The sequence below is a fragment of the Balaenoptera musculus genome, chromosome 5 (genome assembly GCF_009873245.2).
Source record: "Balaenoptera musculus isolate JJ_BM4_2016_0621 chromosome 5, mBalMus1.pri.v3, whole genome shotgun sequence".
Taxonomy (NCBI): Eukaryota; Metazoa; Chordata; class Mammalia; order Artiodactyla; family Balaenopteridae; genus Balaenoptera; species Balaenoptera musculus.
The window spans coordinates 31,880,883-31,902,000 of record NC_045789.1 but is presented as its reverse complement, the minus strand read 5'-3'; the positions used below and the strand labels follow the sequence as shown (position 1 = coordinate 31,902,000).

General features: G+C 37.3%; 1 protein-coding gene across 1 annotated transcript in view; it reads right to left on the bottom strand.

Annotated features, from left to right (window-relative positions):
* The window catches only part of DCLK2 (doublecortin like kinase 2), a 151,172-nt gene that overhangs the window by 111,237 nt on the left and 18,817 nt on the right, over positions 1–21,118 (bottom strand).

The window sequence follows — 21,118 nt, the reverse complement described above, 5'->3', positions numbered from 1 at the left end:
TAAATTGTTTAAAAGCATTCTAGGTAACCATTTCATTATAAAATGAAAAGAATTGGGATTTCCTCATAGTCAACAGTCTAACATTATCATCTGGCTCCGGCAAGTCAGTAAACAGTTATTTAGAAGATGAACTCATTTAAAGAGCAAAACGGTATTAAAAGGCACACTGGGGCAGTCGCTAGCTGAGTCTCTTGAGTGAAATGGAAGGCTGCAAGGAGAAAGAACACATGATTTAGGGAACTACTGTGAAGAACAGCCACAAACCCAAACCGTAATCCCACAGCACACCAGGCTTCAAAAAAACAGATGGATTTTTGAAAAGACAGAAAAATGAAAATGTTCTGATATTTCAAAACATTTGCAACAAGAAAGCAATTATTGATGCTACCCAGGCACTTAGGTACTATGCCATCACTGTATAGAATTGTCGTCGAGGTGATAAGACGACTTAAGGAGATCAAAAAACAGAAAACATTGACACATGCCATGAGCCCTTGCTACCTACACATAAACACAAATAGACATAAACTGCATCTTATGAGTGACTGCAATTTAAGACATTTTCAGTTATCTTGTCAACACATGAAGCACTGCCTTATCTAATCTGTTTATTTCACACAATAGTCCCTACCATAGGAATGTCTCAAAATACTTTGCACACGAAAGTGTCATTCAGAAGAGAATGTTTTCAAAATGTGTAATCTCATTTCCTGAATTTTAACATTGTATCACAAACACTCACTGAAGTCTGTTTTCCGAAGGAATTCCTTTAATCGTGAAATAATTAGAGACTGGACAATATTTTGGAGCCTGCCAGTTTCTTTAAGGGGGTAAAGCCCTTAAACTCTTTTCCTATCTGAACTCTTTTCATCTCTTCATTTTGTTACAACCTTTGTTTACACAAGATGACTCCTGAACTGAAACTAATTAACCTACTATTAGTTGGACATTTTATTTCTACACATTGTAATTAGCTGACACTCAATGATTGTTATTAGCACAGTCGTTATCAAACCCACAACACCTTCATATTCTTTTAACAGAGAGAAGTATATGCATTTCAGGTTTAATTTGAAAATGTCTGACACAGAACAACTTTTTCTATCCTCTGAATCAGCTCTCCCAAATTTTAGAAAACACTGCCTCCTTGGTTTACATCCTATTATATCAGCCTTCAAAAAAAATAAACAGTAACCTCCTTCTGCCATGTTGATATATGGTTGTGTATTATAGACCAGCTCACTATGACAGAACAGCTGAAATTCAAAGCGCATTTGATCCTCATTAACTGCAGATTCTACATTTGCAAATTTGCCCACTTTCTAAAATATATTTTTAGTCCCCAAATCAATACTCATGGCACTTTTGCGGTCATTCACTGACATGAGCACAGTGCCAAAAAATTTGAGTCACCCAACAATTCCCAGCTGAGGTCAAACAAAGTGACACTGCTGTCTGGTTCCTGCTCACGTACTTCTCATGGTGTATTTAGTGCCACTGTTTTTGTATTTGGGGGCTTTCTGTTGTTTCTCTCTTAAAATGGTCCCCAAATGTACAGCTGGAGTGCTACCTAGTGTTCCTAGGCTCAAGAAGGTTGTGACGTGCCTCACGGAGAAAATACACGTGTTAGGTACAGTTCGTGTGGGCATGAGTTACAGCACTGTTGGTCCTGAGTGCAATGTAAATGAATGAATAATATATATTAAATAAAGTGTCTTTCAACAGAAAAATACTTCAAACAAGATTATGTATTGGCTGGCTGATACCAAGTTGTGACCATGGGCTCACAGGAACCTAACTTTGTTCCCCAAGAGCAACAGATCAGTATTTGCTAATTCAGTGTCTGCTGCAACTGTACAGAACATAACTACCACAAACAGTGAGACTCTCTTGCATTTTGTAACCTACCATCTAGCACCTGAATGTCTGGAGAAGTCAACCAATACTCTCAGAACAATGCCCCTGTTAACAAAATCGACCTGAGTGTGGAGGGGACGGAGGGAGCTCCTAGCTCTCCCTGACACTGGAGCACGGGGGGGCCGTGTGAGGGGGTGAAGCAGCAGTCAGTCTTGAGTTCTCCCTCTCCCATGTGGTGGAAGGCAAGGCAGTCCTTCTAAGCCTCACAAGACCCTGAGAGAGGGCAAGGATGCCACAGTTTATCCCCACACTCAGGGCTGGCTCTGTGGGCGTGTGATCTGCACAGACACACAGGGCCCCTTCTGGGTTTAATATTCTGATGTTGCTGGCTTAAAATTCTTAAAAATTTTTGAACAAGGAGTCCTGCATTTTCATCTTGCACTAGGCACCACAAATTATGTAGCTGGTTTTGCCCACAGGATTCCTACACTGCTACTCAGCAGGTTAGTCCCACAAAAGGGAAGCTCACCTCTGCACAGGAGGGAGGGGCAGCACATGTCACCCAGAGAAGGAACGAAAGGTCCTGTCAAGAAGCAACAAGGATGGGGAGAGGGACCAAGATGGCAGAGTAGAAGGACCCTAAGCTCACCTCCTCTCATGAGCACACCAAAATCACAGCTAACTGCAGAACAACCACTGATGAAAAAGACTGGAGCCTACCAGAAAAGATCTTCTACAAGTAACATAAAGAAGGAACCAAAACAAGATGGGTAGGAGGAGTGGGCTTGCAGTATAATCAAATCCCATAACCCCTGGGTGGGCAACCCACAAACTGGAGAATAATTATATTATAGAGGTTCTCCCACAGGAATGAGTTCTGAGCACCACATCAGGCCCCCCAGCCCAGTGGTCTGGCACTGGGAAGAGAAGCCCCCAAAGCATTTGGCTTTGAAGGCCAGCAGGGCTTGATTACAGGAGCTCCAAAGGACTGGGGGAAATAGAGACTTCACTCTTAAAGGGTGCACACAAAATCACACACACACACCGGGACCAAGGGCAAAAGCAGTAATCTGATAGGAGCTTGGGCCAGACCTACCTGCTAGAATTGGAGGGTCTACTGGGGAGGCAGGGGATGGGGGGAGTTGGCTGTGGCTCACCTTGGGGACAGGGACACTGGTGGCGGACATATCAGGAAGCATTCATCTGCATGAACTCTCCTGGAGGCTGCCATCTTGGTACCAAGACCTGGTCCCACCCAACAGCCTGTAGGCTCCTGTGCAGGGACACCTCAGGCCAAACAACAAACTGAGTGGGGACACAGCCCCACCCAGCAGCAGATAGGCCACCTAAAGATGTCCTGAGCCCAAACGTGCCTCTAAACACACCCCTAGACATGGCCCTGCCCACCAGGAGGCCAAGACCCAGCTCCACTCACCAGTGGGCAGGCACCAGTCCCTCCAACCAGGAAGCCTTGACTTCAGACTATACTACAAAGCTACAGTAATCAAAACAGTATGATACTGGTACAAAAACAGACACCTAGATCAATTGGACAGCATAGAAAGCCCAGAAATAAACCCATGCACTCATGGTCAATTAATCAACAACAAAGGAGGCAAGAATATACAATTGAGAAAAGACAATCTCTTCAATAAGTGGTGCTGGGAAAACTACACAGTACATGTATAAAAATGAAATTACAACATTTTCTAATACCATATACAAAAATAAACTCAAAATGGATTAAAGACCTAAATTTAAGACCAAATACTATAAAATTCCTCAAGGAAAACATAGGCAGAACACTCTTTGACATAAATCGCCACAATATTTTTTTTGATCCACCTCCTAGAGTAATGGAAATAAAAATAAAAATAAACAAATGAGACCTAATTAAGCTTTTGCACAGCAAAGGAAACCATAAACAAAATTAAAAGACAACCTACAGAATGGGAAAAAATGTTTGCAAACAATGCAAATGACAAAGGCTTAATTTCCAAAATATACAAATAGCTCATACAGCTTAATATGAAAAAAAAAAAAACCAAGCGAATCAAAAAATGGGCAGAAGACCTAAATAGACATTTCTCAAAAGAAGACATGCAGAGAGCCAACAGGCACATGAAAAGATTTTCAATATCACTATTATTAGAGAAATGCAAATCAAAACTACGATGAGGTAATTCAGAACGGCCGTCATTAAAAAGTCTACAAATAATAAATGCTGGAGAGCGTATGGAGAAAAAGGAACCCTGCTACACTGTTGGTGGGAATGTAAATTGGTGTAGCCACTATGGAAAACAGTATGGAGATTCCTTAAAAAACTAAAAATAGAGTTACCATATGATCTACCAATCCCACTCCTGGGCATAGAGCTGGAAAAGACGAAAACTCTAATTCGAAAAGATATATGCACCCCAACGTTTATTGCAGCACTATTTACAATAGCCAAGACATAGAAGCAACCTAAATATCCACTGACAGATGAATGGAAAAAGAAGATGTGGTATATATATGCAATGGAATACTACTCAGCCATAAAAAATAATGAAATTTGCAGCAACATGGATGGATCTAGAGATCATATTAAGTAAGTCAGACAGAGAAAAACAAACATCATAAGATATTACTTATATGCGGAATTTAAAAACATGATACAAGTGAGCTTATTTACAAAACAGAAATAGATTCACAGACATAGAAAAGAAATTTATGGTTACCAAAGGGGAAAGTGGGGGTAGAGGGAGATAAATTAGGAATTCGGGATTAACAGACATATACTACTACATATAAAATAAACAACAAGGTCCTACTGTGTATATATAGTGCAGGGAACTATATTCAATATTTTGTAATAACCTATAATGGAAAAGAATCTGAAAAAGAATATATATATATATATATCTGAATAACTTTGCTGTGCACCTGAAACTAACACTACATGGTAAATGAGCTATACTTCAATTTTTTTTTAAAAGGGTTAAAAAAATAAATTCCAAAAAAATTATATTTGGAAAAAAAAAAAAGATGCAACAAGCTGGTGACCAGTGCCTGGGGATGTCTCCCTAGGATTCTTATAGCATTTCTACTTCTAGTAAAAAGGTTTTTAACAAGGAATAGTGACTACAGGACCCAGTCCCTCTGGTAACCTAAGATGGTCGTAGGCTCAGATAAACATTAAAAGGGGACCTCAGCTGTTTTCTCACAGGCCAATCTCACAGGTTCTTACACGTATTCTGCAAAGTTTGCTCCAGTCACAAAGTAGCTCTTTTTCATGTTTTCAGGCTAAGAGCAAAATAAGGATATCTGCTACATAAACGAGGTTTAAATTTTACTTGGGTAAAAACAATAGTTTGTTTTCTTCACACAAAGAACATCTACTTCAAAAAAAAACTCCCATAGAAGCAATTTGTGATATGGAATTCAACAAAAACGTTATCTCCACCTCATTAGGCTAACATAAAATGAAGTGGGTATTTTTAAAAATAAAATAGTTTATTCCCGGATGAAAATGTACTTGGCTTTTTTCTACCTCAAACATAATAACGAGCTGCCATGCCCCCAAAATAAAATGATCAACTTACTGCAGAAGCCATACTTTGGGTCCGTGATATTTCTGCTTGTTCAACCTTTAGTGGCCCCTTAGGAAACCAGGACTTTGAAGGGTTTCTGTGGTGGAGCCTGTAGCCAGCTCTGCGGCTTGGCAATTGCATAAAGGGCACTGGGCCAGCTCTTTGCAAATCCACTCAGTCTGGATTCTCTGCTTCACATCGTTTGCTGCCGTCCCACTTCTGCCATGCTACTTTGGACCAAACCCTGATTGCTGAGAGGGTCTCCTGATGGGCTGTGTGGTCCTCCTCCTTCTATTCCAAAATCAGTCCAGTGGCAGACTGACCTAGAGCAGAGTTTTACTACATCACTGTTTCATCACAAGCTGACAGTCCCTCTCTGCACTCACTGCCCTTTCTTTGAACAAAAGTCCACGCCTCCCTCCAATTTCTCCAAACTCATTTCCTACTATGACCAGACATTATTCTCATTCCCCTCAGTACTGCCATTGTTTTTCACACTTGCTTTTCCCTTACTGCTGCTGGTGTGTGTGTGTGTGTGTGTGTGTGTGTGTGTGTGTGTGTGTGTGTGTGTGTGTGTGTGTGTGTGTGTTTATCGGGGGGTGTGGTAGGTGGGAACAGTCTTTCTAAATCACCCTCCCCAACTGTAATCCAATTCACGTTCTGTTTCTCCAGGAGCTCTTCCCAGCTCCTCAGGTTCACATTTCTGTTCTTCAGCTGCACAGCAATATCTATTAGGCCTTTTTTCTTTTTGTTTTTTGGCCCCACCACGCAGCATGTGGGATCCTAGGTCCCCGACCAGGGATCGAACCCATGCTCCCTGTGGTGGAAGCGCGGAGTCCTAACCACTGGACCGCCAGGGAAGTCCCTAATTATGTCATGTGTTTTATATTTCCTCACCAAATAGTGTAGAAGCACCTCAAGCACACAGACCTCACCTCATCTGAATGAGCTGAGCATTCAGAAGCTCGCCCTGAACACATATTCAGTCCTTCTGAGCCTCAGTATTGCAGATGCATTAAGTCGACTGGTAGACTGGATGTTTGCTAAACGAGGAAACTTTACACAGATTTTAAAATGTATATAAAATTTATAGATATCTATATATCTGTCTATATATTTGTAAAAAAAAAAACCTTCCAGGCAAAAAGTCCGTTGACTTAATCCTGCTCTCTCATTCCTCCACATCACTGCCTAAATTGTTCTAAACATCCTTTGAGTAGGCCATTAACCAGGAATCACCGTACAGTATAAACGGTTCAAAATTGCATATCATCAAATTAGCCTAAATAGATCAGCATGAAAACTGAAAGTACAACTGCATGAAAAATCCAAATCATTTAATGGAGATTTGGCTCTTCCTCAAAGCAATTTCTACTTCCATGAGTAAAAAAGAAAATTTTGATTTTAGGAAGAAACACTGTTGATTTTTAAAATAAAGCAGTGATAGTTCTTCAGTAACTGACTTTTACCAATATACTTCTGAGGACACAACTTATTAGCCAAAGCATAAGAGTGTTTACACTTTTTAAAGCTATAAAAAGTTCTGAAGTATTCCAATAGATATATCATGACCTTGCTCATGAAGAATGAACCATGTACTTTTATGCCATGCTAATAATTTTAAGGAAAAGTACCTTTTCTTTTGCTACCAAGAAGCACTTTTGTATTCAAGTTTCCTAGCTGTCATAGTGACTATATTTTAAGTCATTCATAAACGTGTTATTGGGGACAGAATATTGCAGTACTTTCCATACTGCAGTAACAGGTTCTCCCAAATATAAATTTGCCTCACAGTCACAGGTTCTCCCAAATATAAATTTACCTCACAGTCACAGATCACCTGATCTTGTTAGGTACATGATGTGAAAGGAGGAGAGAAAGCATCCACAAGGCCAGCAGCACATAAGGAAAGGCAGTGTTTACCTACACTCCAGCATAACTTCCAAGTAACAATCCCAATATCCATCCTGCCACAAACATTTCAAAGTGACAATATAAAAAGCACAAGGAAGGGCTTCCCTGGTGGCGCAGTGGTTGAGAATCCGTCTGCCAATGCAGGGGACACGGGTTCGAGCCCTGGTCCGGGAAGATCCCACATGCCGTGGAGCAACTAAGCCCGTGTGCCACAGCTACTGAGCCTGCGCTCCAGAGCCCGTGAGCCACAACTACTGAGCCCACGTGCCACAACCACTGAAGCCCATGTGCCTAGAGCCCGTGCTCCACAACAAGAGAAGCCACTGCAATGAGAAGCCTGCGCACCACAACGAAGAGTAGCCCCCGCTCACCACAACTACAGAAAGTCCACGTGCAGCAACAAAGACCCAATGCAGCCAAAAATAAATAAATAAATAATTTTTTTTTTTTAAATAAAAGCACAAGGACAATTAATGCTCTTTTTAAAACACTAATATTGAAAATAAAATACTTCTTTCCAGTCACTATGAGGATTTTGTATAATCTCCAACCAAATGACACTTTCTGTCCGTTGACTTAAGAGACTCCATAACTCTGACCCATCCTCTTTCTCATTTCCTGCTAAAATCAAATCTTTATCCTCCGAAACTATGTAAATTTCTTTAGGAATGTCTGCTTCCTATATGGAATAGAGTTTAAGACCCAACTCCCATAAGCATTTAGGAAACTGTAAAACATATCACAACTTTGAAATAATACTATCTGAGACAGCTTCTGGGACATTCAGTCCTTTAGGACTGATCATCTTTGTGAACTCATTTTACACTCTCTAGAGTAAACATTCTAAAATGCAAGCCTGATCCTCTTAAAATTCTTCAATGGCAACCCACAGCCTAATGGATGAGGTTCACATCCCTGGAAATGCAGTGTATCCTGTGCATAACCTTCCCTTGCCTAACTTTTAAAATTAATTAATTAATTAAGTTTTGGCTGCGTTGGGTCTTCGTTGCTGTCCGCGGGCTTTCTCTAGTTGCGGTAAGCGGGGGCTACTCTTTGTTGCGGTGCGCGGGCTTCAGTACTTGCAGCGCGTGGGCTCAGTAGCTGTGGCGCACAGGCTTAGTTGCTCCGTGGCATGTGGCATCTTCCCAGACCAGGGATCGAACCCGTGTCCCCTGCATTGGCAGGCGGATCCTTAATCACTGCACCACCAGGGAAGCCCCTTGCCTAACTTTTTAATTTCAACACCTACACTCAACCGTACATATCTACTTACATCCTTTACACTGGCCATTCCAAAACCACTTGCATTTGCCTCAATACGCCATCCCTTTCCTCTTTACATCCATTAAATTAGGCCATGGTTTCTCAATCTCAGCACTACTGATGTTCTGGACCAGATAATTCTTTGTTGTGAAGGCCTGTCCTGTGCACTGTGAGACATACAGCAGCATCCCTGGCCTGTACCCGTTACACGCCAGGAGCACACTCTCCCCCACCCCTCTCCAGTTAAAACATCCAAAAATGTCTGCAGAAATTTCCAAATGTCCCCTCTGGGGCAAAATTACTCCCAGCCAAGAACCACTGAATCAGAAAGTCACTGAATCCCCTAGATGCCCTGAATACTCACAAGTCCCTTAAGAGCCAAGTTCATTGCACATAGGCTGCAGGGTCATACGACTCAAACCATAGCAGTTCTGTTCACAACAAACAGTGAGCATTTCCTTAAAAGCAGCCATCTCTAGGTCAAGGACAGGGAGGCTAATGGTCTACGACGATGTTCTTACACTGGACAATACCAATCAACTCAATCAGACTTACTCTAGGCCCCCAGTTTCTAGGGGTTTAATGGCAAACATACTAAGACAGACAAAGACAGAGTTGCAGAGAAACTAGGAGTCATGTGCAATGAACAGAAATCACATGTCTTAGACACACATGGAGAGAAGACACCCGAGAACAGTGGGTCTAGAGCTGTCTCTGGGATACAGAATTGCTGTTATACTTTTCTTCTCCGCAAGGTCTAATTATGAACCTGACAAGGTTCTCTATGGTCCTTACTCTCCATGTATGCTTAAATATCTCAAACAGGCATAGGATCCAACTTGGAAAAACCTAGGACAACTTGAGCCACAAAATAAATGATAGTAAGGCATTATGATCCATAGAACAAAATTAATAAACTGTTCACCATTTGAAGGTGAATATAAGTTTTGGGAAAAGTCTAGCAAGACATTCTGAGTCAAGTCTAAAGACTAAAGAAAATAATCATGTTACATAATAGATTTTGGAAAACAATCAGGAATAATTAGAATGTAGTGAGATAAATATTCCTTTGGATCTTGAAAACTAGCTCTGAAAGTAAATAAAAGATGTCTGGAGCAAAGGCAACCTTGTAGGGTAAGTGCACTGTCACGTCAACATGTCTAACTGAAACCAAAGGGCCAAAGTTCTGTAAACATGATCTGTAACATTCCTTGCATAGAGATATCACCATATACCATCTCAGGGTGCTCCCGAGACTTAAACGACAACACGTGTAAACAGTCTGCCACAAGAGCTGGCATTAAATGTTGGTGTCTTTTCTTTCCCATTACTAAAAATCTTTAATGATCTCCCTCATCGCAAGAGTATGAGCCTTGCCTTATTCAACATTAAAATGCAATTGTGCGTCATAGGAAATAAATATATTTAAATCAAACTTCACTTTGTATTTTTTGACTCCAATGCATATAATCAGCTCCTTAGAGCACAAATCACACTGACCTCAACTCCCTTAACTCCTAGAAATTCAAGAAGTGATTAAGACATTGATTGACTAGTGCTGCCTAGGCAGGAATGCTCTGGAAGCAAAAATCACTTTTGAAACTTCTAGAAAAGTTAAACCTTTTATCTACATGTAAAAGTCTGGACTACTGTATTAAGTGAAAAGACATTTAAAATGTGCATTAAGTTACCTAACTGGGCTTTTACAAGTTTCCATTTACACAACTTTTGCATTTTATAAAAAGAAAGTCTTTTTAATTTGCATTTTCACAATGGCATGTGTAGCCATAATATTTTACCACTAAAAACACATAGCATAAATGATACCAGAGACTAGGTGTTTAATAGACTTAATCCTTCAGAAACACAACCATGTTAACTAATGTCAGTTTTAATAAGTACCAATACACAGATATTTAAATATCTTCCACAACTCATACTTAAAATGGCATTTAATGACTTATCATGTGGGCAAACAAAGAGCAATATTTAAAAATATAATCAAATGTCTTTACACTCACATTTAGAGAAGTTTACCATAAACCATTATAAAACAAAAAAAGAAAATTTAAAATAAAACTTTACTGTTTCAAGTCTTAAACGAGCCTGAAATGCATAAGGAAAACCAGACTGCTCCTTCTGGGTAAGTGTTGCTTCATTTCTAACACTCCTCAGGCCCAGAGAATTAAACTTTTGTGGAGGCGAGCCTCTAATGACTACAAGCTTTCCAACACTTTGCTGGGAGTCTGGCAGCTCATCGGAGTACAGTTAAAACGTTCTAAAAATACACACACACAGAATATTCATGAAAGCTAGTCTTACTAGCTTTGAAATGTGGTGCTCTTCCTTACTTAAGAAAAATGCAAGAGGTTAATTTTTAAATCCAGAAAATTGCACAGGGTTACTGAAAACGCAAATACAGACTCTAGCACTATTTTTCTCCATGATGCAATTTTTAGTTTAGATTCAATTAATTCCTCTTCTCTGAGGCAGCACCCTAAGAACGTGGATGACCACGGTCAAGCTTAACTTTTGCTCTCTAGAAAAATCAATGACTTTAAGGCTGAAAATAAAACACTTCCCCCTACTAAAGGGAAGAGAGTAAAACAGGCCAAAGAAGAGTTTCTTAAACTGCAAACAAGCTGATCATACACAAAATTTGAGTCAGGCTTTACTTGGAAGAGAAGAGCCACAGATTTCATCAGGTTCTCAAAAGCTATTATAAGCCCAGAAAGATTTCTCACCTATAAAATTAGCAAGCTGGACTAAATAATTTCCTATCTCAATTATACATTCTAAAACACCATGCTGACTTTGCACCTGTCCTTGTTTTTACCATAAGGCATGATGAATAAATGACCCTTTCATAAAATCTAGTAAAACTTGTAAAGTAATACTATATATGACACGTATTGGTAGAAATTGTGATCAGCAGATACTCATGATACATACAAAAACAACAAAACAAATCCAAAAGTTAGCTATGACCAAAAGCAACGAAGTTTACAAAGTGACTACCGCAAGTAATATCCTTGACTCAATTCTGAGTCAAAATACCACAAAGCAAAAAGTTACCTGACTTCACTAAATACCAGAAATATACTCGGGGGATTTTTGGCATCTAGGCAAAGGTTATTAAAAAAAAAAACAAAAAAAAACAAAAAAAAAAAAACTGAATGAAATGATGGGTCCTTCAGTTCAAGATTAAGGTGACATAGTACCATAATATGGGCTATTTGCTTAAAAAAAAAAAAAAAAAGGTTTCTCCCTACTAAGCTTAACATTTTCAAGACTAGTTGGTCGCCACTTGCCTTGAATATAAAACTGATACACAGGTCAACTGGCTTTTCTCCTTAAACTACTCTCTAGAACAGAAAGTAGCAAAGGTGGTAAGAGGAATGCGTGTAGGCTTCAATTTACACAACAGGAATTGCGCAGAATGTACATTTTTCCATGCAAAAAATCAAATTATGACCATTTTATACCCGGCTGTCACGTCTAATCCACTCCTAAGCCTCTCCTAGCTTCAGAAATACTGGGGCACATTCCAAGAGCGTTGCCAACTAGGACAACTTTGTGTCTACAGCTTTGATTGTATCTCTGAAACCCCAAAATCCATAAGAGTCTCTTCTAGTAATCTGCCTCTAGGAATCCATCCTAAAGAAAGGAACTGATCCAATGATGTTAAAGTCTACATGTAGCAAGATCATCAGAGGATAAAAGAATGAAAAGCTGGAAACAAGCCAAGTGTCCAGCAATACGTTAGAGAAATTACAGTCTATCTAGCCAATTGACCATTATTCAGTCATTTAAGTATGAAATGTGCAGATTATATAACACGGAAGAGTATGATTAACAAATGAAAAAAGCAGGATACACTATTACACATAAAAACCATGTTATGTAAAAACTATGTGTATATATGTATTTAAATTGCATTAACAAAACTTATTAGGTGGTTCCTTTTAAGAAGTAGAGTGAGGTTGGGGAAGCAGGGCAGATGTGAAAAAAACTTTCATTCTTTGCATTTCCCTGAACTTTTTGCATTTTTCCAATAGAAATTATACTGATTTTACCTGGGTAGTTTTCTCTTAAAAGAGAGACAAAACATGTGTATATGAAAATACTGATAGGAATACTCAATTACGAAAACAAAGGGCTAAAATGGAAGCACTGTGCATTTAGTTTTTCCTGTATTTTCTAAACTTTCTGCAATGTCATATAATTTTTTTAAAAATCTATAAAATAACACTGAGTCATCTTTTTGTCAAGCATATAATCACTCCTTAACCTATTACTTCATTTTTCAGATCCTACTCCAAGTATAATTTTACCACACGACCTATTATTACACAGATTTTAGAGAAACCCCAGGTAAAATTGCATCACTCTAAAACTTAAGAAAGATTTTTTTTTGACATAACCTGTTTCTCTTATTAGTTATTTGTCCTGTCCCTCATTATCACTGAAGCCTTTCCCAAAGCCTGACCACAGGTGGCTTATACCGTAGCTGTGGAAAGTGCGGGATCTAGGATCACACTCTCTGGATATGTACCCCAGCTCCGCCACCAGCTGCATGATTCTTGATTTCTCTTTACTTCAACTTGCCCACTGCTAAGTGGAAAATACACTACCTAACTCTCAAGGCTGCTATAAGGATTAGTGAAGAAGACTAATGTAAAGCACAACGTAATGTCTTACACAGTAAGCGATTAGCTATTATCTATTAGCTAATTAAGCTATTATTCTAAGCACTGCACAATACATATGTGACAAAATATATATTTTAATAATTATTATAATCAGTGGAAAATTCATTTATAACAAAATGAAACTAATTCAATACAATCTTTATGTTCTATGCATTACTCCAACTTAGACATCAAAAGAATAAGGAAACAAAAGAGTTCGCGGTAGTGTCATTTTTATCTCACCTACACTTTACCTTGCATAATTCACTGAGAGCTAAAATTGTGTTTCTTAAGCATCTCTTCTCCTAATTTTCAACTGCAGTCATTACTAACAGGATTTTAGTGTTTTCCTTCAGTTTCCCATTAAAAAGGAAAAGGTATTATTTAAGGTCAGGGGAAACTGCCTACACCATGGATATCAAAATGGCAAAACACAAACTTTACTTAAAGAGGGATATCTAAATGCTTTCTTCTTTCTTCCCGCTTTTCAGATCACTCTTTGAAAAAAAGGGTTCATTAAATAAAAAACAAAGATTAAGCTTCCCCCCCACCCTTTTTAAAGGCAGAGATATATCTGCTTAGATGAGGAATCGAAGAACAAATGAAAATACCTTTCTATACCTGGACTCCAGCTGTACTGAAAAGTCCCACTAGTTACTCACAGTCTGTTAATTCCTGATTGGGATAAATCTTCCACTACTTGAGATAGATCAGCTACCCACACTTCAGAGGTGTGAATTTATCTAAGAGGACAGAACACTGTTGTCTGGATTTCTACTTTCTACAAAAGGATATGCATGCATTGGCAGCAGTGTGAGAACTAAAACCGAACTGTTCTCATCTACATCAAGGAAAAATTCAACCACGTGATTTTTCTGCAGCAATTTGAGAAGAGATTGTTTTAAGTAAGTACGGTTGGGTCATTACAAAGAAATGAATCTTCACTAGAAAATGTGATGCTGGAAAAATAAAAGATATAAAATATTATTAATAGTATAGTACCTGTGAAATAAACTTTTAAAAATGTGAGGATGGAAACCTTCATAAACTCTAATACGGCTGATAAGATGAATGCACTCCAAGGGGTTACCATGTTCCCCAAGAAGGACCCACGGCATGTGGGCATCCTGAGGCTGGCAGCGGTCCCAAAGTCTGGAAGTATTTTACCCCCAAAGCATCAACTGCTAGCAATTTTTGAGTCTGTTTTGTCTCTGCCCATGACAAGAATCAACTTGTTCCAAAATTCCACGAAGTATGTTTCTTTTATGTTAAAACTCTGCTGTTTCTGGGAAAGCTAAAAGCTAGAATTTTTTACACATGTGGACTAAAGCTATATTTGGATCTTTCAGTTCCTTAACAGAATAAAGATTTTTTTTTTTTAAATAACTACCACCCTGCTGCAGTTTATTCTGAGAAAGTCACTCTGTTTTTCAAAAAATTTAAAAAGTAAACCTTGTTTTTCTACACAATTTAACTTAAAAGTTCAAGAAGATTTTGTTTTTAAGAAGAAAAACAAAAGTCAAGCATTTAATCTAAATTAATTGCTAGTTCAAAGAAAACTATTTAGGGGAATAGTGATGACTTCTATTTACGAATGCTTTTTTCTAGTCACCCCATCTATAAATACCTAGGTTGTATGTTTTTTAAAAATTGATAATCATGCTATCACTTTTAAGTATTAAATACTTAAAACTTCACGAGACTAAATCCTGATTTCTTAGGCTTCTCTTTAAATACAGGTGAAATGATTTGGGACATCTTTATTTAATCCCCTGTGAAGCTATACTACCCAACTGTATGTCAGCCTCACACAACGAAGACAAATAGTTTGAAATCCTGGACAAGAAAGAGTACAAACCATGACATTCTAACACACCTGCCTCAATTACATAAAAAGTGGACAGAAAGGTTATGAGAACGTCTCTAAGGTCTGAGATAAACAGAATTTATATCATGTGGCCTAGCTGATAACAAAGTTACTATTTTAATAAGTATCATTTCCCTTTGAATCATTTCACTTACTTTACACCAAGATTTCTGAGTCTCAGCATTACTGACATTTTGGACCCAGGGAATTATGCTGTGGCTGTCCTGTGCACTGCAGGATGGTGGGCAGTTTCCCTGGCCTCTACCCACTAGATGCCAGTAGAATCCCCACCTCCAGTCAAGACAATCAAAGAATGACTCCAAACATTACCAAATGTTCCCTAGGGGTAAAAGTGTGCCCAGCTGAGAACCATGTCTTGACACTAAAGAAAACCCAAGAGTTAACATGGATAAAATCCTAAAATGTGATTTTATTTGAAGTGATTTCATAAAAAGACAGAAAATACATTAATTAGTTGTACTAACTAAGTCAGACCTTGTAAATGGAGACAATACTACTAGGAAGATGTGATCATCCATTGTGAGGGAAGAAAAGATTTCAGGGACATCGTTTTCACAACATGAATGCTAACTGGCACATGACACCCCATTGCTTCTTCAATCAAGAAAGTTTTCAAGCCCATAAAAGATAAGCAGGGCCCCTTGAAACTCTAGCACAAGTATCAGAATGGGCTCATTGACTGTTCACGATGAATTGCCTATAAATTGTTTAATCGCTATCCTGTGTCAAAGATCAGACTAATTAAAATGAAAACAACAAATCTGAGTAGGAAGTAACCAGGAAAAAGAACATTAAAGTCAAGGCAGACAGTCTAAAATTTTGTACAGGGACAACTCATTAACACATCTTAGTTCCTTTCTCTTCACCTAAGCAAAGCTGTTCTTGAGAATTTTCAGAGAGCAGATAATTTTTAAAAAATCATTTTATGGAAAAAATTCAAAATGAACACTGTCCATTTAAAGGTTTGCATTAATCTTAAGAACAAGAAAAATCTCTTAGGCTATTTCAAAGCAAGATTTCATCTCTCTTTATACTTATAACATAAACCAACCAAAAGACAGACTTGAAGTTTAAATATAAGTCCACTTATAGTACAAATGTTGAATCAGTGCCTAGAAAACTACAGCTTTTAAGGATACCTGGCAATCTGAAAATATAATATCCAAAGCTGTGTCTATCAAAATGAAATCTCTAATTTTTCCAAATAAACATTTTATTTCGAAGTTTAAAAATATCTCTTTTCTTTGCATGTGGGAAATAATATTTTAATTTTTATAAGACATAAAAAGTGACAAAAGTGATACTAACATTTTATAACCACGTGCCAAAATTTCAACGATTAACTCAATGTTTTAATTTCTTCCATCTGATTGAAATCAGTCTTGTTTTCTTTCTCAGTGCTTGAGTTTCTGCTTCTAAGCAGACGTGAGAAAGAAGTAGTGGAAATCAGAACAGCAAATACTGGATTTCTGACGGCAACTATAATCTTTTTTCCTTCTGAATTCATTAAAAAAATTATTCCTCACTCTTCTTTCTTAACATAGATTGAAAACATACTACAGAGTTTTTTTCTTGCTTTTTCCACTTAACATTTTCCCGTGTCTTTAATTATTCCCCCAACACAATTTTCAATGCCCACTACATATAAATTCTATGGTGAAATCATTTAACTGTTTTTTACTTTAGAGATTTTAAATTGTTTCCAATCTTTTGCTCTTATTGATGGGATGAACATTTTTATGCATAATTATGTTTGCATCTTCGATTATTTAGGATAAATTCCTAGAAGTTAATTTACTAGTTCAAATAGTAAAAATATTTTTGAGTTGTACATAATAAATTGCTTTCCATAGAGATTATGAAATTTGCACTTCCATCACTGAGAATGCCAATTCACTGCACATTAAAAAATAACAGACATTTTCTGTTTTAAAATAACCTGTCAATTTTAAATATGAATATCTTATTGCCTTCATTCACATTTTTATTAGTGAGACTGAACTTTTTTTATGCTTACGATTTATAATCCTATCTTCTCAAACTGTCTGTTTGGCCCTTTATCCACTTTTCCATTGTAGTGGGTTTTTTTCATATTAAACTAGTATGACTCAATATAAACGCATATAACCCTTGCTTGACATCTAGAATTTTTCTTTAAGTCTTTTTTAAAATTTTTTTTCTCTTTTTTTTATTTTTTGAATTTTCTTTTATTTTTATACAGCAGGTTCTTATTAGTTATCTATTTTATACCTATTAGTGTATATATGTCAATCCCAATCTCCCAATTCATCCCACCACCACCCCTGCCCCCGCTTTCCCCCCTTGGTGTCCATACTTTTGTTCTCTACATCTGTGTCTCTATTTCTGCCTTGCAAACCAGCTCATCTGTACTATTTTTCTAGATTCCATATATATGCGTTAATACATGATATCTGTTTCTCTCTTTCTGACTTACTTCACTCTGTATGACAGTCTCTAAGTCCATCCACATCTCTACAAATGACCCAATTTTGTTCCTTTTTATGGCTGAGTAATATTCCATTGTATATATGTACCACATCTTCTTTATCCATTTGTCTGTTGATGGACATTTAGGTTGCTTCCATGACCTGGCTATTGTAAATAGTGCTGTAATGAACACTGGGGTGCATGGACATTTAGAAATGTTTAATTTTTATGTCCAACCAATCAACTTTTCCCTCTGATTTTTCCACTTCTTTACTACTTAGAAAATCCTTTCCCATTTCAACATAACTATTGACATATTTTCCTTTTGTTCTTGTGTCTCATTTTGACACCTATATTTTTAAAACACCTGGAATTTCTTTTTGGTATGGTTATGAGGATGCTGATTTAATATGTGGTAGCATGAGAGCCCATTAATCATTATTTCCAAAATTTTCCTGCTTATTTTTCCAGATTAACTTTTAAAATCACTTTGTCAGGTATCGCTCCCCTCACTCCAAAACAATCTCATTTACATTCTTATGGAAATTGCAATTAAACTATAAATAAAAATCAGGAAGAATGTATAGAAGAATGTTGAGTACTAGGTGCTATCAGGCGTCCTTATCTTGTACCTGACTGTCATAGAAATGCTTCCTGTAACTCATTTGTTTACCAATACGTGGACTTTTTGTTTCAGATAGGAATTTTTCTTTTTTTATTGTATTACAGAATTCACCTCCCATTTTTATTACTAAATCTTTAACTGAATATAGATTTTGTATTTTGTCAAATGCCTTTGTGACATTTTTGGGGGACTGTGTATACTATCATGCTTTTTCCTCTAGATCTCATGTATAAACAGGTTTCTTAATAGTAAGCCATCCTTTAATTTCTGTCATAAGTCTACGTATAACAGTATTATTCTTTAATATGTTGGTGATTTGGGTTGCTTGTGCTTTAGTTAACAATTTTACATATAAATATTTCTAGTCTGGAGCCTTTTCAAAGATAATTTTTTTGAATACCTATTAAAAGTTCAGTGATTTCTATTTCAATTAGCTGTTCAACGTCTATATTTTACTTACATTTTTCCTGAACAACATTTATTTGTAGATTTCCAAATCTGTTTCAGTTTTTAAAATCTTTATTGAATTTCCTGTTTATATGCCATTTATGTTTTCTAATTTGCTTCAGCTTTGATTTTCATTTTTCCTTTCATCAGGTATCTTAAATATTTGTCTTCCCCATTTCCTGTCTTCACTGTGTCCACCAAGAATCAGCTATTTGATTTACCAAATCTCCTTTCTGTCTTGTGGTCTAATTTTTTTTTCACTTATTTGCAGGATGAATCTTAAGGTGCTTTGTGTTGTGATGTGCTGTTAACTCAATTTGTAAAGTGTCTATTTCCATTCATACTATGAACCTATCTTGGGGCAGGCCGCTATGAAACATTATGCCTTCTAACTATTAATTTAATTAATTAGAAAAGTCATTGTAAACTCACTATAATCTACTGGAATTCTCAGAACGTATTTTTTAAAATTTTGTTTGTGTTTATGAAAACAACCCAGTAACTAGATCTGGTCTTAGAAAATTAGAAACTAATTATGCTTTTCCAGAAGACACCACTCCAGTGTTTTATATTGTTCATTCTCAGCACTACACAAGCCAAACACTTCAAAATAAATTATGTTAGAGGGAAGAAACAAAATGGAATGAAGAAACAAATTGAATGCTGGAAACTATAATGTTTAATACAAAGTATAATGTTTAATACAATGTACATCTAAACAACTTAACTTTATTGAAATTAAGTTGAAAAAATACATTTTAGAAGCCTCATGTTTCTTTTTAGGAATGATAATCTGATTGTTATGAAACTCAATATTTGTATAACTGCTATTCATGCATTCCTGCAATTTGTTCAATTTTTTTTAGTCTATTAGATTCCCTGGTATACTGTTACCATAATTTGGCTTGCATCTTCCTGTGTAATTTGTGTACATTTTTCAGAAATGCTGCTTAATTACCTCTATTGTTTCCTATGAAACTCAAATGGACATTCCTATAAAAGAACATTCTTTGAAATGCATTTTCTATATTATACATAAGTAGGGAGGAAAGGCTTTTCTGAAAGCATTAAATATCTTTTATTTTTACTTCTGTGATTTACCGAAACCCATATTGACTCTACTGGTCAACAGATGTTCTTATTCTTAACTAGAGAATATCCCATTTAATGTAGGAAGCCTCTTCAACATACAGTCTTTCCTCAGAAGTTTACATTTCCCTTCTGGTGCAACCACTGTGGAAAACAATACGGAGGTTCCTCAGAAAACTAAAAATAGAATTACCATATGATCCAGCAATCGCACTCCCGGGCATATACCCGGACAAAACTGTAATTCAAAAAGATACATGCACCCCTGTGTTCATAGCAGCACTATTCATAATAGCCAAGACATGGAAACAACCTAAATGTCCATTGACAGATGAATGGATAAAGAAGATGTGGTATATATATACAATGGAATACTACTCAGCCATAAAAAAAGAACAAAATAATGCCATTTGCAGCAACATGGATGCAACTAGAGATTATCATACTAAGTGAAGTCAGAAAGAGAAAGACAAATACCATATGATATCACTTATATGTGAAACCTAAAATATGACACAATGAACCTATCTCTGAAACAGAAACAGAATCATGGACGTAGAGAACAGACTGTGGCTGCCAAGGGGGAGAAGGTTGGGGGAGGGATGGAGTGTGAATATGGGGTTAGCAGATGTAAGCTTTTATATATAGAATGGATAAACAACAAGGTCCTACTGTATAGCACAGAGAACTATATTCAATATCCTATCGGGCTTCCCTGGTGGCGCAGTGGTTGAGAGTCTGCCTGCCAGTGCAGGGGACACGGGTTCGAGCCCTGGTCTGGGAAGATCCCACATGCCGCGGAGCAACTAGGCCCGTGAGCCACAATTACTGAGCCTGTGCTCCGCAACAAGAGAGGCCGCGGTAGTGGGAGGCCCGCGCACCGTGATGAAGAGCGGTCCCTGCTTGCCGCAACTAGAGAAAGCCCTCGCACAGAAACAGAGACCCAACACAGCCATAAATAAATAAAATAAATAATAATTTAAAAAAATCCTATGATAAACCATAATGGAAAAGAATATTTTAAAAAGTATATATATGTATAACTGAATCACTCTGTTGCACAGCAGTAATTAACACAACATTGCAAATCAACTATACTTCAATTAAAAAAAAAAAAGAAGTTTACATTTCCCTTCCAATAGCCATAAGAAGTATATGATAGATTTCTCTACATTTATTTTTGAGATAATTTGGGTAAAGAGACAGGTAAGCCACTTACATTTTTCATGATAAAGGCCAACACACACAGGCCCCTCACAAGTAGGACTGCTAGAATAACTTCCAGGGAACTATGAAATTCATATTAACTATGTAACCACCGTGG